Raw genomic sequence first — 25,389 nt, 5'->3', positions numbered from 1 at the left:
GCAGCAAAGCCTACTCCCCAGGAGCAGGGCCAACAGCTCTTGCTGACTCCACTCTTGGGGAAGCAGCTTCTGGCAGCTGTTGCCAGCTCTGCTCCAGGGGAAGCAGCTTTGCTGTAGCAGGGAAGCCTCCTCCCTGGGAGCAGAGCTGGCAGATAGCGTTGCCAGATGGTTTAAACAAAAATACTGGCCACACTTGCCATTACATCACAATCTACATTCCATCTTATTTAGAAAAAACCGGACATTCATATTTCTCAATTTGTTTCCTGAAAAGAAAGCTCAAATACTGGACTGTCGGTTCAAAACCGGACACCTGGCAACCCTACTAGCAGGGGCTGGCAGCCCCACTCCTCGGGAGCTTTTGCTGTAAGCTCTGCAATATAAGGCTTATTTAAGCTTTATACTGCAGAGCCAGCAGCACATGTAACTGCTGAGATTTGCTGCAGTTACACAATCACCCATTTAACTGACTTTTAACATCCCTAGGCTACGTCTACACTGCAGGCTTTTTGCGGAAGAACAGCTGTTCTTGCGCAAAACCTTGCCAGGCGTCTACATTGCACGCACGTTCTTGCTCAAGTAAATTTACAGTACTGTGTGGGAAAACAGGGCTTCTTCTGGAAGAGTTATTCCTCTCCCCACGAGGAATGAGCCCTCTTATGCAAGAGCTCTTCCACAAGAAGGCAGTGTAGACAGGCAACATTAATTTATTGCACAAGAAACCCCTATGGCTAAAATGGCTATCAGAGCTTTCTTGCGCAAAAGAGCATCCACACTACCATAGATGCTCTTGCGCAAAAGCACATCTCTTGTGCAAAAGCACATGGCAGTGTGGGCGCGCTCTTGTGGAAGACCTTTTCCACAAGATCTTTTGCACAAAACAGTTTTTGTGCAAGAAGCCTGCAGTGTAGACGTAGCCCTAGTGTATATGTAGAGGAAAGTAACAGCTCTGAAAATTACTTTCCCAAAATCACACAAAATGGAAATAATCAACTGCAGGAGTAAACCTTGCTTCTGAATCCCGAGTTATCACTCATAACAAAAGCATTAAGCTATTCAAAAGAAGTGCTACTTAAGTGTTCTAGCTGAAAATTACATCTTGAGTTATGTGTGGATTGGGCTCAAATTAGGGATTGGGGTATCATGCAAAAAGTGTTCTATATATAGTCGTCCCTCCTCCTCCCCATGTTAAATTACCCCCAAATTACAAGGCATAAGCCCTCTAGAAATAATTTCCCAGCAGCAGGACTTTATGTTACATACTTCTTTGTGCTTTTTTTTTTTCTTCTGAAGATTCATGATAGAAACAGGTAATAACAGCTCTGAACTCCCAGGCTGCGTCTAGACTGGCATGATTTTGCACAAATACTTTTAACGGAAAAGTTTTCCGTTAAAAGTACTTGCGCAAGAGAGCATCTATACTGGCATGTGCCTTTGCACAAAAGATTTGCTTTTGCGCAAAAGCATCCGTGCCAGTGTTGACGCTCTCTTGCGCAAGAAAGCTCCGATGGCCATTTTAGCCATCGGGCTTTCTTGCTCAAGAAATTAACGTGGCTGTGTTCACTGGCTTATCCCTGAGCGGGAATGTCGGAGTATTTGCGCAAGAAACCCTGATTTTGTACATTACAAAGTCAGTGTTCTTGCGCAAATACTCGCAGCCAGTGTAGACAAGCGGCCATTGTTTCTTTAAGGAGTAGTCTTTTTAAACTTCATTTCCATCAGAAACAGGGTGTGGAAAATACACTGATATTACTAAACTGAGAGCACATGATTGTGTGTGACTAATACAGTCCAAGTTTTGCTTCATAAAAAGTGACTTTATCACAGTTTCATGTGATTATGTTCTTGAATCACTCAGAATCATATATTACTTATGAAACAGATCTCAGACTTCTAAGATACAATGCACACTTTCATTAAAACTTTGTTTTGCATTCTATAATAATTGCTTGCTTTGATTCTAGAAGAGGAGGGACTGAAAATATCAGATGTTAATTGATCATAGCAGTTTTTGGAAAGTGGATGTCACTTGCAATTACAGATAGTAGACTTTGTTTCCTTCGGTGGAAAAACTGCTCTTTTTTAACACAACTGCAGTACCACTTGGCTACTATTCTTTGTACTGTATATCACAGTGGTCCCCAACACAGTGCCCGTGGGGGCCAGGGTGCCCACCAGGGCATTTATGTGCGCCCGCCAAAACATCTGGGCTGGCCCTGCCCCCGGAGTGCGGAACATGCGTGGTGCCAGCCCCGGGTGCATGGGCGGCTCCTGCCCCGGGCATGTGGCGCGTGGGCGCCCCCTGCCCCGGGCGTGCGGCGCGTGGGCGGCTCCTGCCCCGGGCGCGCAGCATGTGCGCAGCCACGAAAGGTTGGGTACCACTGGTATATCACATCACAGGTAGAACATGTAAATGTAAAAGATATCTCAAGCATTAACTCATCGAGGGAATGATTAACTAGTCTCAGGAGGAGAACGTGTGGTATGGCTTGGTACACACAATTGATTTAAGAATGTATCTCCTCTTAGTAGCAATATGCTATGAAAAACCAACAATATTTTACTTTATCCTTTAGAAATCCCTCTTTCAAACCCTCCATACCATGATGGTTTCATTCCTCCATGTTGTAGAATAAAGGGTCTCAATCATTCCAGGTTATTGTATCCCTTTCAGGAGTCTGATTTATCTTACATATGCCAACTCTCATCTCACTTAAAAACCACTTGCTTACAAAATCAGCCATAACAATACAAAAGTGTTATAGCCCAGTTACTTAGAAATTGCTTATGTTCTCACTTTGTCTGTATGAAATGTCAGTTTATACTGCGTGACTTTGCTAGTGCACTTTATGTAACCTGTTTTAAAAGGAGGCCAGTAGCTAAATGAGTTGATGTTCCCCCTGGAAGACCTCTATGTACCCTGAGGGGTGCACCTACACTACTGAGGAAGTTTGGAAAGTGTCAGGGCAATGACTCTGAAACAAAGAGCAAAGGAACAAGGATTGTGCCATGGATTTAAAATATTTATAAGCTGCAGCATGTAGTAGGCTTATATCAACACAGTACTGTGTATGGTACAACCAAACCATGGCTACGTCTAGACTGGCATGATTTTCCGGAAATACTTTTAACAGAAAAGTTTTCCGTTAAAAGCATTTTCGGAAAAGAGCATCTAGATTGGCCATGGATGCTTTTCCGCAAAAAGTACTTTTGTGGAAAAGCGTCCGTGCCAATCTAGACGCGCTTTTGCGCAAAAAAACCCCGATCGCCATTTTCTCGATCGGGGCTTTTTTGTGCAAAACAAATCTCAGCTGTCTACACTGGCTCTTTTGCGCAAAAGTTTTGTGCAAAAGGGACTTTTGCCCGAACGGGAGCAGCATAGTATTTCTGCAAAAAGCACTGATTTCTTACAGTAGGAAGTCAGTGCTTTTGCGGAAATTCAAGAGGCCAGTGTAGACAGCTGGCAGGTTTTTCCGGAAAAGCAGCTGATTTTCCAGAAAAACTGGCCAGTCTAGACACAGCCCATGTGTATAACAAATGGCACAAAATAAAATTTAGCACATAACACATTCAAAGCACTATGCAAATGGTGAGATGCGGACCAAGCATCCTTTTCCATGACTTGGTACTCGTGGATCACTATGATTCACCAGTGCTCTGCACCAACTGAAGCAAAAGGAATGACAGCTAATTAAAATCTTGGTATGACTCTAATTATTTGCATCATAAAGGATTTTTAGGATCATATGCAGTGGCTAGACAAGAGGCAAAAAAGTCTTTTGCCTCTACAATGTCATCAGCTGCAAAACTTTAAGCACATTTGTTTTAAGTTGCAGACAGTCTGGTTAATTCAGCTTCTTTGCCTTCTGTGGCCTTTACCCAGCATCAGGTTGCGACGGCAGCACGAGTGGGAAGGAACTGGTTGAGAAGATGGTGGTAATTTTAAAGAAATAACCAGAAACTAATATAGTGGCCATTTGTACTGACATTCATAATTTGGGAGCTCAGACAGACCAACATCTGTTTTCTGATGATTAAGTGGTTTTTTTTTTAATCTATTCCTGGTCAGAAGGGCCCAGCCTTTTCTTTCATATGCAGAGATCTTGCTCTCTCTATCCTTGCCCTTGTCATGTGATGATTAGTCTATTACAATTTACTTGTCTCCAGAAGCTGAAATTAACACAGAATGTACCTGCCCATTTGCAGAGCAGGATGTTTTGCAGGGATCCTGTGTTGCTGTTGTTGCTCTAGGATCTGCACTGGTTGCAGATTGTCTTTCTAGCAGAATTTAAGGGGTTTGTTTACCGGAAAAGCTGTAAATGGCCTGATACCTACAACTGCCTCCCTCTGCCATCCCACCATAGTTGTGATCAGTGGAGATACTAACATTATGAGAGAGGCAGGACTGCTGGCAGAGCGGTCACTGTGAGATCCTCTCAGTTTTAGAATTCACTCCACTTCTTGATCCAAAACAGCATGCATTTGTTGCTGTTCAGCTGGGCTTTTGGGGTTGGGGGCAGTGTATAGGGAACTAACGAGGGTCTCAAGAGGAATGGGGGTTTTCTGACATAAGACTGCTGGGGGTGCTTTATTTCTTTGCATAATTTATATGTGCTTTTGAGGGAAGGCAGAGTGCTCAGAACTTGCCATAGGCACCGTTTTGGTCCCAGAATAAAAATAATTAATTAAATGCATGCTTTTGTCCATGCAGAGAGAGTACTGTAGTTCAGACTGGTGTCTGTTCTCAGGCAAGTGCCCTCCTCCCCTCCCCCTTGAGAACTGACTGCAGCAACTGCCACCGTGGGTATGGCTATGAAATTTAACAAAATAAATAGTTTTAAATGTTAAGTTAAATCTAATTAAAATAAATACTTTGATCTGAGGAATTTCATTTAGAGTCTGATCTGAGAATCTGAGAAGTCAGGACCATGCAGAAAAACAGAATACTTTGTACATCTACTTGTGACTGTATATTCAAATCAGTTAACTTGTGCACCATTTGCTTAGACAGCTCAGTGGCTAGTTGCACGTGAACCACCACCTTGCAATGGCTGGTAGTTTAAGAATACAATTGCTCACCCAATTTTGCTAGGGACTTTGGGTATCTCTGGGTTATGAATTTCGGTCCCTCAGAAATGTCTGCGTTTAAATGGCATGTTCAGAATAAAACATCTTACGTCTGCTGGGCCATGTCAGTCTCAGGGGCAAAAATAAATCATGATGTTAGCGCATAGAGGGCTGGCCAAGCTCCTCCTCAGGGCAGCTAGGTAATCTGTACAAGAGAATGTCTTCCAGTGGAACAGATCATACGTTTTTAAAACAAAAACCAGAGAACTTCTGTGTGAAATAAACAAAAGCTCTGACATGTCTGCCACAGGGAAAGGATGTTTGGCTGTCTTGGCAGCTCATGCTTTCGAATGCAGATTTCTGTTCTGTGAAGAACACAGAGGGATGAAATGGTTGAGCATAAGAATATTAATTCTATCTGGTAAGAAAGCCATGAATCGCTGACTATTCGTAACTATCACTGGTATTCTCTTGCTCTCCTGATAGTGAGTAAATAAAAACTAAGTGAAAAGGAACATGTGAAATGCTTTTGCCTTCTTGTAGCTCAAAAGGAGCCAAATCTCTTATTTTTTAGTTTTCTCACCAAACAAATGTTTCCCAGATGGAAAACTTGCACAAGAAGTGTAAGTCTCATAGTTCATTTTTAAAGACATTGTAGGGGCCTCTGGGATGGCAGATAAACCTTGGCTTTAGTATCAAAAACACAGTTCTAACTTCTAGGAGTTGGTCCTGAAATGTGCTGAGACCTCTGCTCTTGATCCCACCAGCCACTTAAAAATATGCAACTTTAGGTACACAAGTAGTTGGCTGAGCTTGGGAGGCTTTTTCATGCAACGTGAACTTCTCGGTTTGGATACAACACAATACATTTTTGAGTGCTATAAATGATCAGTTCTAAAATACCTTGGAATGTACTAGGCATGGATGGGTAGAATCCTGATGATTTGGGGGAAAGACAGAAGAACTGAAAAGGGGAAAATAGATGGGAGACACCCAGCATCCCCTTCATCTGGTTAGCAGAGCCACAGCCTCCACTAGCTCTGTATGCTTGGCTGATGATAGCCATTAACACATTCCAGCATAACTACATCCTCATCTCAGTCCCACTCTTCCTCCCAACTCAGTTTTAAAATGCAAAAGAAAAGAAAAGAAAAGAAAAGAAAAGAAAAGAAAAGAAAAGAAAAAGAGGTGGCAAGGGGAGACTAGAGATGCACACAACCCCTGTGGTGAGAGGGGAGGGAATGGGGGACCATCATGTGTGGGACTAGGGGAAAAGAGGGGACCCTTGTATAGAATGGAAGAGGGAAACGGGGAAGGGGGTCATGGGGTTGCATCCAGGCAGCCCCTGGAATGGGGTGGGGAGAATAACAGACCATGGGATGGGGCAAATGGGGAATGAGGAAATACACAAAGCCTCTGCGTGGGAGAGAAGGAGATAATGAGGGGCACATAGAGTACTTAGCACAGGATAAAAGGGAATAATGGCACGGCGGACACAAAGTCCCTGGCATGAGGGAAGGAGCTGGAGGAAGTCCCTAAAATAGAGAAACATGGGAGGGTGGCACACGTGGAGTTTGGGGGTGGGGGAATTGAAGCATGCAAGGACCCCTGGTAAGTGCAGTGTGATTATCCCACAGACACAATGAAGTATGCCCGTGTTTCTCAAACTGTGGGTCCCAACCCCACCAGTGGGTTGCGAGCAACTTAGAGGGTGGTCACAGTATCACAAAGTTTGAGAATCCCTGAAGTATGCGATTCTCCAGGCCCACTGAAGTCAACAGGACTACACCATGCTTAGATTTAAACACATGCTTAAGTGCTTTGCAGGACTGGGTCCATAGTTTTCAGGATTTTGAGGTGTCAAATACTCAGGACCCAATACACACATACACATAGTCTGCTAAGGACAGTTGTGCCAGACAAGGTGAGAGGAGGTGATGGCGTCACCTAACAAAGACCCCAGATCTGGTTCAATCGTGCAAATCAATGGAACTCTGGAGTGACCCTGTGGGTGGCACCAGGTAGGAGAGTCAGGGCATGCACCGCTTCCCAGTGATGCCAACTTGCTTGTGGAGAATTCCAGCCCCCTTTACCAAGATATCTGAGATGAAACTTGCACTATGGGGATGAATATTTTGCGTTCCGTGTCTGGCTTGAGCTGTGGTACATGTGGTCTGTCACACTGCTGCAGCCTGGCCTCCGTCCCCTATCTGATTCCCTGAACTCTGACACCCCAGAATCCCCACTCTCTATCCAAACCCCCTTGCTCACCACCCCCTTGACTGCTCCCCTGGAACTTCCTGCTCCTTCTCTCTTGACCAACACCTCCAGAAAGCCCCCATCCAACCCTCCTCCCACTCCCCACCCCCTTGAGACCTGCCCCATTTATATCCCCTACTTCCTGCCCCCCAAACTTCCTTGCTTCCATCCCCTCGACTGACCCCGTGGGACCTTCCTGGGTCTCCCCCTGCTTCCCACCCTTTTAACCACACCGTGAGGAGCATTGGGACTGGTGGGGCGGCAACCATGCCACTCAGGCACTTGGGGAACTGTAGCTGTGAAGGAAGGGGGTCAGAAGGACAGGGGCTAGGGACTAGCCTCCTTAGGCAGCCCCTGCATGCTTCCCACGTAGTTCCTCCTCTGCCCTGGCCAGCCAATAGAAGCTGTGGAGGTGGGCAAGGAGTTGGGAGAGCTCATGTACCTGTGCCCTTTTCCCCCCCCACCGGCAGCCACTAAGGACATGTCCAATCAATTGCTTCCGTAGGGGCTGCACAGCAGCTAGCAGGGAGCCTGTCAGCCTGATTGTGACACCACAAACTGGGCTGCACCAGCTGCAGGGCAGCAGCACTCCTCTGACTACCACACCCTGGGTGAAAGCGCAGTTTGCCCAGCCCTCTGGCTGTCTGATTGTCCCATTTCAATTGAATCCAAAGTGAATTCAACTCAGCAGTGGGATTAATTGGCAGTGAGTTTCATATTTGACATCTAGTATCTTACTCCCCACTAGGAACACTGTCTTCATAAATAACATGTACTATAGATTTCCTGCGGGTAAAAACTCTGAGCAAGGAATCATGCTGTGAAGAGAAGAAACATACCCCTAGTAGGATGCAACACTTACAATTTAAAGTCAATAAGTGCAAAATTGAACCACAGCACAAAGTCTGTGTGTTACTTAATACACTTTTTCGAGAGCTTCAATAAGACATAAGTTTTGGGCTGGCCCTTTGTACAAGGGTTATTTTCACTCTGAATGCACCAAGTAGGAATATAGGGAATGTTCATAATGTCAATATGCCTTTAACGTATTGGATGGCAATCATATGGTCAGCCATGGAGAGCTTTAGTAGGTCCACACAATCTTGTCCCTGTGAAAACTGTGGCACTTTTGCTGACAAAATATTATTTCTACCTCCTTCAAAATGGTTTTGCTTTGTGTCCTGCCAAGAAAGCAGTGTTCATGCTTTCACTTGCAACAGCAAAACTTTGTAGTTCATGGGTGGAGGAGAAGAGGGGAATTTAAGCCCCTGTGAACAAGATAAGTTTTGTTGATGAAATGAAAGTGCTGTAGACATACTTTGAGGAGTACACTTAGGGTTGTTCCCTCCCTGTGCCTCGCCTTCCACAAACAGGCCAGGATTAGTATGTGACTCACTTGGCACATAGACTGATTGGGCCTTATTCTGATCCCACATGCACCTCCAATGAAAGCTCAGCACCCCACAGCTGCCATTGGGAACAATAGAGAATTCCCCTGTGATAAATGGGGAGCTATCTGTGTTATTGTAATGAATATGAAGGATACTCAGTTTCCCTAATTAATTTTGTACTGCGTCCTGCTTCAGGGCATAGCATTGAATCAAAGGAGGCTGTAAAGGTTAAAGAACAAAGCAGAATAGGTTAAGACAATGACACAGATAAGACAGCCTCAGGTGCCTAACTTGAAAGCAGCTAAAATAACAATGTCTGAGTTAACAAAGGAGAAATTACTTGCATGGCTCCATCTAGACTAGAATGGCTTATTCTTAGCAAGGCCTCTTCCACTGGTATCAGAGAAGTCTGAAAACCACAAAGACCCTAGAAAAGGGAGGTGGGATGGGTTAGCTAGGAGAGGCTACCAAGGGTATATCAATGAAAACTGGGCACAACCCACTTCTTCAGAAGAAGAAGTGGGTTGTGCCCACAAAAGCTCATGATACATGTTTTGTTAGTCTTTAAAGTGCTACTAGACTATTTGTTGTTTTTTAAGTTTTTCCTGTTACAGACTAAGGCTACCCCTCTGAAACTCAATGAAAACTGACACTCTTACTAGGCTTCTACTACACCCTGGGGAAGGCTGGGTTGAGGGAAACTTACAAAGGTATAAGTAATCAGGGCTGGCTCGAGCCATTCCTGCGCCCCGGGCAGCGGGCGTGTGATGCATGCGCTGCTCCGACCCCGGGCACATGGCTCATGCATGGCCCTGCCCCCCCCCAGCACACTGCGCCCCTTACAGCTTCCATCAGGTGCCCCACTTAGGCTGGTGCACCAGGCAGTTGCCCAGCTAGCTCTCCCTTAATCCAGTCCTGTAATCAGGGGGAAGGATAGCTCAGTGGTTTGAGCATTGGTCTACTAAACCCAGGGTTGTGAGTTCAACCCTTGTGGAGGCCACTGGGGGCAAAAATTCATCAGGGATACTACATGGTCCTGCTGTGAAGACAGGCAACTGGACTCAACGACCTTTCAAGGTCCCTTCCAGTTCTAGGAGATAGGCAATCTCCATTTATTATTAAGTAATACCCATGCATGTAGGCCTTTTACTTTAATGCTTTGTATATTTGAGGAATTAGGAATGAATACATCATGCTTTCTTTTGGAGAACCTGGCTCTGTGCACTGCAAATGCATGCTATCACTAGCTCCCAAAGGGAAACTCCTGCAGAGTCCAAACCACAATTGGACCTGCTAAAGATGTCATAGCTGATGCTTGGTGTTGTAACCCAGAGGTCCTGGTCTGCAGGCAGGTGAATTGCAGAATTCCACCTCAGGAGTTGTAATGGCCTGATGCCGAGTGAGTGCATTCTGAGGTCCTCTTTACACTTACTGGGAGATAGGTGCTGCAGGGATCAATTTCCTGTGGGTCAATTTAGCCACGGGTCTAGTAAAGGTTCACTAAACCGACCACTGATTGCACTCCCACTGACTACAATACTCCACCTGGTCAAGAAGAATAATGGGAGTTCACAGGAGAGCTTCTGCTCAGGAGGCCAGGGCCAGGGTATGGTAACTTGAACTAAAGTACCTTGCTATTCACATAGCTGGAGTTGCATACCTTAGTTTAATATTGCCGTCTCGTGTAGACCTGGCTTGAGACACCAGAAGGAACAGAAACACAGCTATCCTAGTAAGGATGATACCCGCCTCAACTCAAACAATGTCTGCTTAGGCCAGGTCTACTCTAGGGGGGGAAGCTGAACTAAGGTAAACAACTCCAGCTATGTAAATAGTGTAGTTAAGAGTTGATGTACCTTAGTTTGAATTACCATGGCATCCCCACTGCAGGGGGTCAATGGGAGAAACTCTCCTGTCAACTCCCCTTACTTCTCATGACCCGGTAGAGTACCAGAGTCACATAAGTGCAATCAGTGATCAATTTATCAGGTCTTTACTAGAGCTGCTAAATCAACCCCTGAGAGATTGATCTCTGCAGTGTAGATCTCCTGGTAAGTATAGAAGATTGTCAACACTTCAGGATTAGGACCGTCTCTTACTATGTGTGTGTCACCTCTGATCTCAGCTGGAGCCAGTCTGTGTGGTGATACTACTGCTAATAATGTGTATTATCTTCTCTATTCACAAGTATGGAAGTTTTTAATCTCCTTAGTTCAGTAGTTCTCTCAACTTCTGGTTTGCGTCAGCTCTGGTACTTAGAATGCATTTCACTGTGCTTCCCCTCTCTGCCTTAATGATGGCGCCCCATCCCCACAGCTGTCCACATCCTGTTCAGTTGTGAAGTCAGAACAGGCATTTGGAGCAGCCCAACCTCCATTACTGGCTGGAGCACCAAACGGAAGTAGTGAACGCTAGCTGGGTCTGCCTGGCCCTTAGGCTGGTCAACTGGTGCAGTCGCTTTGGAAGTTTGGAACCACTCTTATAACAGCACGAAGTGGACAAAAGATTAAATAAAGGGCCAAATCCTGCGTTTATTCATACCCCAACAGCCACATCAGAATTTTTAAAAATTAGTATGGTGCTGTGAGGAATCAGCACTGGGCTGTGGAGGAGTCCACCGAGATTCTGGGTGGTAGGCACCTGTAATTAGGGATGTATGGAAGCCACTTGAGGAAAAGCCACAGACTCTGTCATGCTTAGTCTACCAACAGCTCCTGTGCAGCAAATAACACCCTCCAGACTAACATTCTTATTGCCTTCCCAAGGGTAAGAGCTCCGTACCCTTGCTTATATGGCGCCTCAGAAGACGTGCTGACTCCAAATAGTTGGTGCTCAGAACCCACTGGCAGCCCCATCAGCCAGCTCCTGCCCCTCCCCCACAGGGTCTCCTGCCCATTGGCAGGTCTACCCCTCAGCTCCTCCAGGTGAGCAGTTGGTCAGTGGTGTGCAGGAGGTGCTGGGGGTAGAGGGAAGAGTGGGAGCAGAAAGAAGCAGAGGAAGGACTGGGGAAGAGCAGGAGGTGTCAGGGTGTGTGGAGGAGGGACTTAAGGGGAGGGTTGGAGTCAGGGGAGGGGCCTGGGGCAGAGCAGGGATCAAGCACTCCCTGAGGGACTCAGGAAAGTCAGCATCTCTGCCTGCTGCTATTGCACCCCTGCCTCAGACTGCCAGAGGAAGCATGGTCTGACAGCCACAAGATTCCAAGTCAGTTTTTGCCATATGATGGCATGGGCAGTTGCACAAGGCACATCAGGATGTCAGTTGCAATTTGAGAAGCACTAGCAAGGGCCTGGGACATAGAGAAAATATGGCATTTGGCCTTATATTATACCAGGTCCATCCTGGTATAATGCAGTGGGGATGCCAGGCATGAAGGGGTGCACAAGAAAGGGGAAAATGGTCAGTCATTTGGAGGCCCTCCAGCTGCAGTTAATGATCAGGAGTGACTAGAATAAAAACAAGGCAAGTCCCAGGAGCATCTGCCCTAACTGCAGAAAGGCACCTATCCCCGGAGCAAGCTGGGCAAGCAGGTTTAAGATGACAGCTGGCTGGCGGGACAATGGAGGTATGTGGAAAAAGGAAGGCCTCACTCTGTGAATGTGAGTCTCTGTCTGGAAGGATGGGAAGAACTGGGTCATTCTCTTTCTCCCATGCCTAGCTGAGGCCATGAGTCTGTTGAGTCTTGTGCTTTTTACTTTGAAGTAAAAGTGTTTTCCTAGCATCACCTGGGGATGGGTCTTTGGGACCCCATCTCTGGCTAGCTGGCCTGCTCCCGGTAGGAATCCAAGTCACAGAGAGCCTGTCTGCCAGAGGGCTACTCATGGGTGCTTGTATCCTTGTCTCCTAGAAAGTTTGTAGCTGGCCAACACAGCCTCAAAAGAGGGGAGTGTTGGCCAGGAGAAGAGTACACCTAGGGCAGGGATGTGCTGACCAAGTGCATTTTCTGCATTGGGACACCCATGGCAGCCGCTTAAAGCTTCCCTTCTCTGGCAGAATCCTCAAACTAATTACTTTGCTGTGGCAAGTTTCCAGTAGCAGACTGCGGTCTATAAGGGTACGTCTACACAGCAGGGCTAAAGCCAAAATAAGCTATGCAACTTGAACTACGTCAATTGCGTAGCTTAAGTCGAAATAGCTTATTTTGGCTTTGGCAATGTCTAAATAGCAGAAAGTCCGAGAAAGAGCACTCTTCCTCCGATTTCCCTTACTCCTTATAAAATGAGGGTTATCATGGATCAGAGTAAGCTCAACATTATTTTACAACTGCTTGTAGTGTAGACGCAGTCTTTGTTATTTCAGAATAACGTCAGTTATTCCGAAATAACACTGCTGTGTAGACATACCCTAAAGTGTTTACAAATGGCTGAAATGCAGCTGAGAAATTAATCAAATTCCAATATCATTAGTGCTCTAAATTAAAGATTTCAAAACAGATGGAGCAGTGTGTGAGGTAGCTCCCACCTGCCCAATTTGCACATTCCTTGCCATCTGCCAACTCGTGGAAACAATAGTTTGTACTCAAATATGTTAGTTATTAGCATACAATAAAGGGGTATGCAAAATAAGCATTTCCACTAACAGCTTGATTGAGCACACAGTTTGCTTCTTTACAGTTCATATAGGGCACACGCTGCTAATTAGAATGGCTAAAAGGAAAACAAAATATCAGTGGGGACAAAAGAATGGGGTTTCTTTCCTCTTTCTAATTGTACTAGGAGGACTGATGGTTATCTGGAAGCAACAAATCTCTCCCACCAAACTTCAAGAGGAAAAAAAACCCTGCCCACTTATACTTGGATAAACAAGAAGACTGACAGGCCCCCATTCTACTTCCACTCCAATCAATGGGAATTCTGCCACTGACTTCAATGGAAAAAAGAGCCAGGGGCTCTTAAATGGTATACAAGAACTGTAGTGAAATTCTGCTAACAAATATCTATATTAATCCAACATGCGCCTCTGATTTTAGTTTAAGTATTTTACAATGCTGCCACCTACTGCCAACAAATATGACCAACAAAGGCACCCTTAGGTTGGAAAACCCTGAGATTAAACTCCTGGCCTACTTCTCCAGGGCTTTGTGCCTCTGTACTCATTTGCACCTGTACAGAGTGAGCATAATAGGCTACTATTCAGTTTGCAGAAGTGTAAATGGCTGCAAAGCAATGGCAAATTGGTAACTATTTCTCCACCCACTAAGCCTGTTTAAAATTCTGATATATAAGGGTGGGTTTAGCAATACAGCATGCAACAGTTGAGAATGTGGGTGTCTTCATGCTAGTTTAGAAATATTTAGCTCCTGGCAAACTCAGTACCTGATTCTGATCATGCGTATCTTTTTATCAATGGGACTCACTCCACTGCAGATAATGGAATTACCATAATGTAAAATCTGCTGAAGTGCGTGTGAGACTAAGTGCAAGGCCTCACAAACAGATAGCAGTTTCAGAAAAGTAAAACATCTCTCAAAGCTGCTGCAGGGAAGAGTTTATTTTCTCGCTTTATTATTTGAAAGATTAATGCGGATCAACATAATCTGCTTTAATCTAAGATAGGAAGGCAGGAAAGTGACTGGTGCTGTTACAGATTGGGGAATATTTTCTAATGCTATAGGAATGCAGTTGTGTCATGGTAAGTAACCCACACGCCCTGTAATTGCCTCATTGCTATTCTGAAAGGAGAAAGCAAAACAATGTTCTCAATAAATAGTGGGAAGTATTGTTACAGCTGAAATGAAGGCACAAAATACTGCTGATAGGACTCATTACCAGGAAAATCTGCAAACCATAACAATAGGCTATTGAGACTAAGTTGTTATGACATTTCACATGGCAAAATGAAGGGCATGGGAACCTGCTTCACTGGTAGGAACTCTGTCAAGTTTAGGGTAAAGATTTAAAAAGTCTTGGTTTAGTATTTGAGTTCTGTCAGGAACACAGGCCAAGTACTGTCTGGTCCACATGCATAGTTGTCATAGATTTTGCTGGCAATAGTTCACCTGTAAGCAAAGGTAAAAAGTGCCCTCACTCCATAGAAATCTATCACACTGTGTCTTTTTATGTACACCATTATAAACTGTTGCTCCCCATCATTTTTATTTCTCTTACCAATAGAGAAATTTTGTTATCAGCAGAGAGATGATGAAGCACCTTTTAGTAGTGCTACTTCACATGGATTTTTTTAAAATGTTGCTTTCCTGCATCAGCGCAGAAGAATGCTGCATTCATTATAGTTCATAGAAAGTATCGCATGTTACTGAGATCCATATGTACTCTTTAAAAGAGAGAAATGAGGCCAAGCTAATTTTGACAGTGCTGGGTAAACATTTCTCTTTAACACCCCATATCTTGTGTATAATGCTGCATATGGGCACAACTATGAAACAGAAAGGAACCAGCATAAAGCCAGAAAAATCCAGCTATAAACCTGATTTTAAAAACAAATAACTAACCATTTCCATCCGTTTCATTTAGAGCTTTAAAATATACATATTTCATCTGATAGTCTAAAATATGTCATGCATTAAGAGTTAGATTCCAACCCAATGATTGAGTCATCACCCAGTGGATGAAATCCCATATCTTCATGGTCACTCATAAATAAGACAAACTCGATTTTATAGTAAAACATAAGTAAACAATAAAATATATTAAAATGGGAAAATCAGAATCAGCTGTGGCCAGCCATATTTAAGAACAAGGGTATTGCACTCATGTGAGAACAAAAAGTGAATGTGATATCATAGCCATTCAGCCTGTGGCTAATGAATTTTGGACTGCAATTCTATTGAGGTTTCTTATAATAACGGGTGGGGATAATCATAATGGTCACACAAGAGGTGCCACTGCAGATGTCCAGTTTTAATGAACAAAATATTATCCTAACCCCACAACCTCGTCAATTAGTCTATTATTAGGCCCTCCACCTGCCTTCCTGCAAGCCCAACAGTAAGAGAAGGTGCTACCTCCCCAGCATCTAGCTCTCATTGCCTGTTACTGGGTCTCGATGTACACTGCCGTCTGTTAATAAACAGCTAGAGCACTCAGTTAAGCCGAGTTTTGGGAGGGCCATTCCTTTGCTCTTCAGCATCACTAACACAATCATTTGGAGGTCTGATAGCTCATATAATTTCTGCTACAAGTCCCAGGATGGGTATTGCAAAATATTTTAATAATTTCAAATAGTACTACCTTCAAAAAATCTTGGCATTAATGAATTGTAGAAGGCATTAATCACCATCAATATTACTACTCTTGATTGTGAAGTCAATGGAAGTTAAAGCTACTCAGTAGCTTGTAGGTTCACACCCAATATCAGCTTGTGATTCTGAAATATACCTGAGTGGTGAGAAAGAAATATGCAAAAGGCAGCATTTGGACTTTCAGTATGACAAAGTCCATGGCGACTCCATGCAGGGCAATAGGACCTCATGCCATTTTGGAGAGGGCAAGGTAACCAGTGAGGATCCCTGAAAGCCCTTTCTAAAAAAGTTTAAAACCCTTGTCCTCTGGCACAAGGTAGCACTAATACCCCTGTCAGTCCTCTTTGGGTACAAGTTCCTCCTCCCGTACATTCAGATGTCCCTTTGCCCACATGAATGTTTCAAGTCCACTGTATTTAAAGAAGCTAAGAAGAAAAATATTTTGCCATTTGTAAAAATCTTTGTAAAATGGGACTTCCCCAGTAGCCTCTTATCCTGCCTTTGTATTGGCTAATTATTCAGGCTAGACGCTTATCTTTAGACCGTCACAGGAAGTGGATTCTTTTATTGAGGCAAAAAACAGGATACACTTCAGCAGGAATAGATTCATGTCCTGGAGAGGAAGTGGCAAACTAATTTTTTTTTTTAACTTGCTACTGTGACTATTGTTTTTAATATGAAGTGCCTTACATGTTCAAATGCTGTACAAGCTCTAACTGAACTCGTATATCAGTCCTTAGGAAGGGTTTACTAACTTAATGTCCTAACATTGCACAAAAAATCATAATCATACTGTCATCCATAGCTTGCAGCACCTGAAAGTACATTCCTGGAACTATTTTCTGAAATAACCATAGTTTGGGTTACTAGTTGAGTAACCTCAATAATTCTTATCAGTTAGTTGACTATTCTATAGTGCCCGGGGTTGAGGCTGGCAGCCAATGCACTCCGGCCACACTCCCAAGGAACTCCCTGCCACTCCGCACTGCTGCCTCTGTATTGGAGACAGCAGTGCAGGTGCCAGGCGGGAGCTGGTCCACAAGGGGAGCCAGCAGGGCCACATTATGACTTTCATGTGCCGTAGGCACTTTTGCCTTCATGGGCCCCTTCCTCCATAAAAAAAATATTAAAAATTATTTTTGATATAACTTTAAATATTTCAACATTTTTTTTCTGTTTTTGGCAAAATTTAATAGATTTTTGTGGGCCCTAAAAGTTTAATTTTTTTCTGATGTGAGAAAAAAGTTAAAACATTTTCTTCGACCCGAACAGTTCATTTTTTTTCCTTCTGATTTTTTTCTTCTGATTTTCGTGGGCCCCTAAAAGTATCGTGGGCCCTAGGCACTGTGCCTAATGGATAAATCGGCCCTGGGAGACAGTTTAAAAACCAGCTCCCCTCGTGGACCAGCTGTCTGTCACCCTGTGCTGCTGCCTCTGATAAAGAGGCAGTGGCAGGGGGTGGCAACAACCCCTATCTAGGGTGGGTCTGAGCTGTGAGCCAGAACTGAGCCGGGCTGCCTGCTCCTAACACACTTTAAATGCAGAGCTGCAACAGGGATAGGTCCCAGATCCGTTTCAAGCCAGGATTGAACCAGGCTGCTGGCCAGCCTGCTAAAAAATTTACTGGCAAGCGTGAGTGGGGGGAATGTGTATAGTCTACAGCATTAACCGATAATAAGCATTTGCTCATCGGTTAATAGACTACACTATTACATCCCTAGTTTGGGGAAGGGGTCTTTTAGGTTTGGAGGGTGGGATTGGTTTAACATGAGATGGACATTGCTAATTCTGCTCTGTAGCAGCAACCCTCTTCTTCAGTGTAACAACTAGAAACTCAAGCCGTGCTCCTCCTCACTGTCACTGAAACAATCAACAGGAGCTCCCCTATGTAGTCCAGATGGCTGAGTTCTTGCACTGAAAGAGGAGATCCAGAGGCATTGTTTCTCAGGATATGGGAAGTTTCCATACCAGTTGGCAGTCCCAGGATGCCAGCTCCCCTGGGACTGGCCTAGCAAAATTTTGGCAAATATGAGTATCCTCTTTATGGTGATATTACATATTATATGTAGAAAAATTATACTCAGTAAAAGGAGGAAGAATTAAAACAGACACATGCAAAAGCTCGCACACACCAGAGTAAATTCACAGCCTGCATGTCTGAGAGAGCTGACTGCAGAGAACTCACTGAAGTTGGAGAACCAGAACTCATCCTCCAATCTTGGGGCAGGCAGGCTGTGGGGTTATAGTGCAGCCCCCTCCAGAGCCTCTGCGTTCCTATTCCATTGTACGTAACTGAAGTCACATAAGCATAGACCACATCTTTTCTTGTCCATCCACTTAGCCTCCTCTGTACCATTTGTAATTCATATGGAGACTGTAGCATGAATAGGCAGGGCTGGATTAAGGCCGACTGGGACCAGGGCTGTGTCCAGACTCCATGCCTCCGTCGACGGAGGCATGTAGATTAGCCAGCTCGGAAGAGGGAAATGAAGCCGCGATTAAAATAATCGCGGCTTCATTTAAATTTAAATGGCTGCCCCGATCTGCCGATCAGCTGTTTGTCGGCAGATCGGGAGAGTCTGGACGCGATGCCCCGACAAAGAAGCCTTTTTTCATCGACACAGGTAAGCCTCGTGAAACCAGGTTTACCTGTGTCGATGAAGAAAGGCTTCTTTGTCGGGGCATCGCGTCCAGACTCTCCCGATCTGCCGACAAACAGCTGATCGGCAGATCGGGGCAGCCATTTAAATTTAAATGAAGCCGCGATTATTTTAATCGCGGCTTCATTTCCCTCTTCCGAGCTGGCTTATCTACATGCCTCCGTCGACGGAGGCATGGAGTCTGGACACAGCCCTTGTGTACTCAACTAAAAGGAAATATATTGCTCCATTTAATACCACTCCTTGCTTTTTGCTGTGGTAGTAGCAGGGAACACCCTCTTCTATCCCAGAAAGAACAGAATAACACACTTTCTCCTCCTAGGTGCTAGACTAAAATAAAATGAAAAAATATTTTTGATATAACTTTAAATACTTCAACATTTTATTTTTTTTCTGTTTTAGGCAAAAATTAATAGATTTTTAGACTAGAAGTTTCATTTTTTCTGATGTGAGAAAAAAATTAAAACATTTTCTTCGACCCTAAAAGTTCATTTTTTTAGGCCACCTTCTCCTCCTAGGTGCTAGACTAAATTAAGTAACTTCAAAACAAAAAAACTAAAGGTTTGTTCTGAAAATGTCAGAAACCCTGTGTTAACATTGTCAGAACTTTTCTATGTTCTTCAGATTGAAATTGACTCAATTTTACAAAGCATTTTGATGGAACTGCATATTTTGATAGAATATGGTTCCACTGAAAGTTCTCTAAATAGCTCTTCCAGTAGCAAAAACACTTTCTCTATATATAAATAGGGCTATGTCTAGACTGCAAGCATCTTTCGAAAAAAGATCGTCTAGTACTTTCAAAAAAGCAAGTCGCAGGCAGTGTGCTCTCTTTCGAAAAAGCACAGTTTGTATTACATAGCGCCTTTTTTCAAAAGAGCACTTTAAAAAAAAGGCGTTCTTCCTTGTAAAACGAGGTTTTCCGCGGTCGAAAAAACTGCCACATTCTTTCGATTTACTTTTGAAAGAACACGGCAGCAGTCTAGACGCAGGGAAAGTTTTTTCGAAAAAAGGCTATTTAAAAAAAACCCAAAAAACCCTGTAGTCTAGACACAGCTTAGGTGGTCAAAGACTTGTCATTAGTGAGATTACCACTGGAATAGTGTGTCCTGTTCTGGTGTTCACAATGCAAAAAAGATGTTTAAAATAACGTGCCTTAAAATGAAAGACTTAAGGAACTCAGTCCATTTAGTTTACCACCAAGAAAGTTCAGGAGTGGCTTGGTGACAGTCTGTAAGTATCTAAATGGGGAACAGAAATTAAATAAGAAAGGATGCTTCCATCTAGCAGCCAGATATAACCACATCCAGTGGCTGGTAGTTGAAGCTAGACAAATTCAGATTATATATAAAGTGAACATTTTTAATTCCCAAGAAGAATTCATTCAAGGAACCTGTGTTGTAAAGGAGTTCAGACTAGATAAGCACAGAGTGGTCCTTTCTGGGTTTATAATCTATGAAATGTATTGGATAATATATCTGTCTTAACTGCTTACAGTCGTTGTGAGTTTTACCCCTTTTAGGAATCTTTATTTTGTTACCTCTTCTATCTTTCTCATCACTGCAATTAAAGTAATTCTATTCATTTTCTTAAATCAAATATGTCTGTCTGTTGTAAAAGGTGTCAGAGGTAAAGATAGCCTTTCTAGAGAAAGAACCATTCAACCATACAAGAAAGGAAACTTTTTTTCTACAGTATAAGAATTGTTTCAGACTGAGGTGATGACTAAGTACGGCTGCACAGTCTCCCAGCTGCTGCTCTGGGGTTTCTCTGTAGTGTGAAGTTGCCTCTCTTTTCCTTACTGATAACAGATTTACAGCATAGGCGTATGTTCCTTTATCAGTGCTGCATTCAGACTTCGCTCTATGTAGAGGCTTTCAACTACAAACTCAAAAGAATGAAATTAGGAAGGTAAATGACTTTTGTGCGTGTTCTCGCACATTTTTATGGTTTCATTTATTTTCCTTATTAGCTATTCCCTTTCATTAATTTTTTTTGTAGCTCTTTTCTGACTGTAGTTAAAAAAAATCTTCCAGGAAGCTGACAAAATTTTCCAATTGTTTCCCATTGTGTTTGTTTTCACTACTACTTCTAAAAGGAAAAGCTCTTTACAAAAACAGGAAACAGCAGAGTGCTCCATACTATACCACCAGACACAGTGTGTGTGCATGTTTTAAATTTTTATGAAAAGTCAGGAAAGCAACATATATAGACCATAAAGACCATCAGAGATTGATTCTGCTCCCGTTCAAGTCAATGGAAAAATTCCCACAGAGTTTAATGGTATAGGATGAAGCGCTTAAACAAAATCCACCATCTTTTCCTAATTCTGCTCCAATCTAATTATGATATCATTACCAAAAACTCTCCATGTAACTTCAGTTAGAGATTTGAGATTTCCTACAGTGATAAGCCATGTTGCTGAGTGCTGAGAAGTGGCCACTCTGTTTCACCCCAGAGGTAGATGTATTTCTGTGCTTAATGAACATATTTACAAATGTATTGTTAAGGTTTCCAAATTATATTACAGGTTAGACGTCCCTCGTCTGGCACCCTCAGGACCTGACTGGTCCAAATGAGAGGATTTGCCAGACCAGGGGAGGTTCCTCCCAATATGGCCCATGCTGTTCTGCTGCCCCTGGCTAGGGCACCAGCCTAGTCCCTGCTGCCTGCTCAGCTGTGGATGCCACTCTAGTTGGAGCTCCACAGCCAGGGATAGAGCTCACTGGCTGCCACTGGGGCTGGAGCTCCGTGGCTGGGGAGAGAGCTCTATGACTGGGGCCAGAGCTCCATGGCTACCGCTGCCGTCCCATGGCTCTGCAACCGGGGCCAGAGTTCCACGGCTGCCACTGCCAGGCCCTACTGGACCACGGATGTTGCCAGGCCAGAGAGTCCCTGTTAAGGGAGGTACAACCTGTAGGACTCCGTCAAATTTTAAAGATATTTGACAAACGGCTAGTTGTCTGAGATTTCCCAAGCTGTCTAGGGGATTTAATTTGAATGGAAACTACCTCTGAATAAATCCCCTACATTGTTTGGAAATTTCAGCCTCTGTCCTCCAATTCCCAGCATCTATGATCGCTACAGGACCTACATATATCTGAAAAGACAAAAAATGCTGCTCAGTACCTTTTTACAGAGCTCTGTTAGTGCTCATAACTTCCGTTGCATCTTGCAAGGCCAACCTGAGAGATGGGCAGAAGATTTTGCTGCACAGGTCCCTCACTGTGGAGGATTTTGTGTTTGAGAAGCAGGGGCTTAGGCCCACTGATCCGAATACACACAGAAATACTTTCCAGAGATGTTGCCCTTAGAGAATAATGAAGAAGAAAGGGGCTATTTGGCCCAGCTCCACGCTGATTTCCACACTGCTCCCCCAAATTTGTGCAACTGCTACCACCAAGGGGTTTACCTCTTCTCCTTAGCTGGGTTAATTAGGCAGAGTAGTCTGGATACAGAGCAGCCGCAGAAGCAACTACCTGCCTCCAGAACTGTTAGCATTCTCTGCTTTCCCACTAGTTGGCAGAACTGTAACACCCACAAGAAAAGAGAGCTCCAGGTGGGGACCTCTTGTCCTGCTGCTTCACCTCTGCAGAAGCAAGATCTGTCCTTACCACAGATTCGCCTGCTCTCCTGGAGGCTGGCACGAGAAGGATTAGGGGCACCAGAGCGGATACAAAGGATATAGATCGGGGTGGGCAAGATGCGGCCCACCGGCTCACCCTACTGCTCCCCTGTTCCCAGGCCAATAGAGACATAGCGGCAGGGGAGGGCACAAAGTCATTCACTCTTCAAAATAGCTGGCGGCTCCCTCCCTCTACCCAGGGTGCACGGTACCTAGAGGTAACTGCCAACTGTTCCCCCGCCCGCAGACCCCGATAAGCCTGGAGTGAGGGAGCATGCAAAGTCTCCGTCCTGCACCAGAGGCGTACGGCACCTAGAGGGAACTGCCCCATTCAGCCTGAGCTCTTCCCTCTTCCCCCTGATTCCCCAAAGCTGGCCAGCGACCATAAATCCAAATTTGTGACGTGCCCCCCCCCCCCCCCGAAAAATCATTGCCCACCCCGATCTAGATTGTGCCATCTGTTGAGTCCCATCATCACAAGATGATGTAAAGCCACCTCAGCACTTCAGGACCTTTCCACGATAACCACCACAATTGGGCTTTCCCCTTCTTCTTATCTACTTCACGCACTGGCCTCTACTCATCTCCAGAAGACTGGGACCTCTACAGCCTCATTTTCTGTGGAATGTATGGATGTTTCTCAGAAACCCTAGGACTGTCCCTGGTGTATCACTGCAAATAGAACACTTTGGGGATATTCTATGTCAAACACTATTTTAACAACTTTTCAGAGCTTCCTTTTAAGGTATTCATCACACACCAATTTTTCCATAGTCACATAATTATTTCTTTTTCTTGTTTTATTCTGCATGCTTTCCATTAACTTGGTCTCATGTAATGGGAACAGGCTAGCTGCTTTTATTAGGAAGCACATTTTTGAGGGATAATCAGTGAATCCTAAAGGTCTCTTTATTATTGCTCTCCATGCCTTACAATTGTGAATGTTCACACTTTCCAGGAACAACTTTGTTTCCCTGTAACATACAATAAATCAAAGATCCCTTGCAGGGGGATTGTACTTTTCAAGAGATCCTACTGCAGCCAGGAAACACAATCTGGTAATTTTATTCTAGCAACACAAAAATCAATAAAGAGAAATTTCTGCTTGTCTGACTAAATTCTGAATCACATTACAGGCCGGTACTCAGGAATTTCTAGGGTGGGGAGAGGGGGCAGGTGTTTGCTTTTTTTTTTTTTTGTAAATGTGGACTGCAAGGGTGTGAATTTACCCCCATGGTCTCCTAAGTAAGTGAGGAAATCAGCCCCAGCCTTACCCCAGCTGGTCAGAGCATGGGGGAGGGAGGCTCAGGCAGCACGCTGCTCCTGCCTTCCCCGGGCTGGCTAGAGCATACTTACTTGGGGAACCATGGGGGAGGACAGTGCTTTCGCACCCTACACACCCCCATGCGATGGGGCCTGCATTGATTGCAGTCCCATTCATACGTGTCAGAAATTACTGTTTAACAGTGCTCACTGCTATCGTCCTTCTTATAGATCATGATTAGATTATGATGATAAATTACACAACCCATTGAATCACAGGAGTAAGAAATGATTAAAATAGTCTTTGGCTGTTCCCTCATTGTAACTAGATAATAGGAAAAAAACCCAGCAAATCGCATACGTTGTTTTTGTTTGTTTGTTTGTTTTAATTCATATGGCATTAGTGACCACGGTTGAGAGATGAATATCAAAGATAATTGGAATATGCTACAGTTTGTCTTCTGTTCAGTTAAATGTAATGCACATTTTTCCTCTTTAAAAGGTCATGTCTTTCCATCCAGTTTTGATTATTTTAATATAATTTTGTTAATATGATAAATGGTAAAAACATGAATAAATGCTAAGATCATTAACTTCTGCAAAATATGCAAGCACACTAAGGGAAATAGCGTTTCTGGGCCACTGAGATATGGAAGTTTTACTTCTCACAATTTATTTTTGCTCAACATCTAGTAGAGCAGGGAAGACAACAAAGGCTTGACAAAACTGGATAACATCTGATATGACTTAGAATCAGACCATGATGTTCTCAATGTGGAAGTTTACAGTGTGATAGTTTACAGTCATATGGAAGGATTCTTCCGTTGTTTAGAAATTGTAAATAAGCATTCTACTCTATTTGCATTTACGTTTTAAAGATCTGCCCATCAGCCCAGTCAAAAATGACATCAATTTTGTTCATAATGTCTTCCTTACAGGAAAATGTTTAAAACTATAGCATCTTCCATTACTGCATGCACGGAATTATCTTACTAACCCCATGCTGTTCTAAAGCCCTCCTGGTGCCTAAATTTCAATTCTCTAAAAAGTTCTGTTTTGCTGGATCTGGTAAATCTTTAGCTGTATTCCTTTATTAACACTGGGAGAAATTGTCAACAACTTAGATATACTAATCGATGAGCCATCTGCTCTCCCTCAGTGGAATACAGCTCGTACTATTTGAGTATACTTCATCTGAATGTCAGACTGTTGCTCCTGGCATTCTAATTTATAAAGATGAGTTTGCCATCTAGTTATATAGTATTTACACAGTTACCTTTCTAACGATAAAACTATATACAACAAAGCTTGATAGAAGGGGGGGGGGTTCATAACAGAAGAGAAAATATATATGTATGATCCCAGTTATAAGATCTTCCCCCTCCACCTACCCGCTCAGCCAAAGGGAAATAACCAGGAGCCTTCGTTAAATCCCAGGGCTGTCTTTGCTCTGACTCTCCTGCGCCTCCAGCTTCAGTCGTTCTGTGTTACAGATTCCCCATTTTTGTGCTGTCCAGTCTTGTGTGTTTCTGGAAATGGATCTAATGAAAATGCCGATCTGTGGCTGCTGAATTACTGTTGTCTTAGCAGCAGGAGGTCACCAGGCTGCTAGTTTTATCTTTAATTCATTTTCCAGCTGAAAAAGTTTAACTGTTTCATGTCCTCTATACCTGTTACAAACCAAACCTCTGACAACACCAAGTTTTAGCTAAATCCATTTCCTGCTTTTTACTGTACAGGGTAGTAACACTCCGCTTTACTATAATAATGCCATAAAGAAGAGGATCGACATAGTGAAAGTCAGAACCTAATTTTTTGGAACAGGGACCAAATTTTGCTCTGTTTGTTGGGCATGCAACTGGGAACACTGCTCTGAGGTCAATAGTCAGATTTTGGTATCAATAATTTATCCATCATAATCAAGCC

At 43.8% G+C, this 25,389-nt stretch overlaps 1 protein-coding gene across 2 annotated transcripts in view; it reads right to left on the bottom strand.

Annotated features, from left to right (window-relative positions):
* FLNB (filamin B) overlaps nucleotides 1-25,010 on the bottom strand; it is a 153,852-nt gene extending 128,842 nt beyond the window's left edge. The window contains exon 1 of one of the 2 annotated variants that reach the window (XM_075938852.2): nucleotides 24,855-25,010. The gene's annotated coding sequence lies outside the window, so the exon portion shown is untranslated. The remainder of the gene's footprint in view (nucleotides 1-24,854) is intronic. The other variant, XM_075938858.2, reaches the window with a different exon arrangement.
* Between the last annotated feature and the right edge of the window lie 379 nt (nucleotides 25,011-25,389).

This window comes from Pelodiscus sinensis, chromosome 11, assembly GCF_052426305.1.
Source record: "Pelodiscus sinensis isolate ZL-2025 chromosome 11, ASM5242630v1, whole genome shotgun sequence".
Taxonomy (NCBI): domain Eukaryota; kingdom Metazoa; phylum Chordata; order Testudines; family Trionychidae; genus Pelodiscus; species Pelodiscus sinensis.
This window is presented reverse-complemented; position numbering and strand designations above follow the sequence as displayed.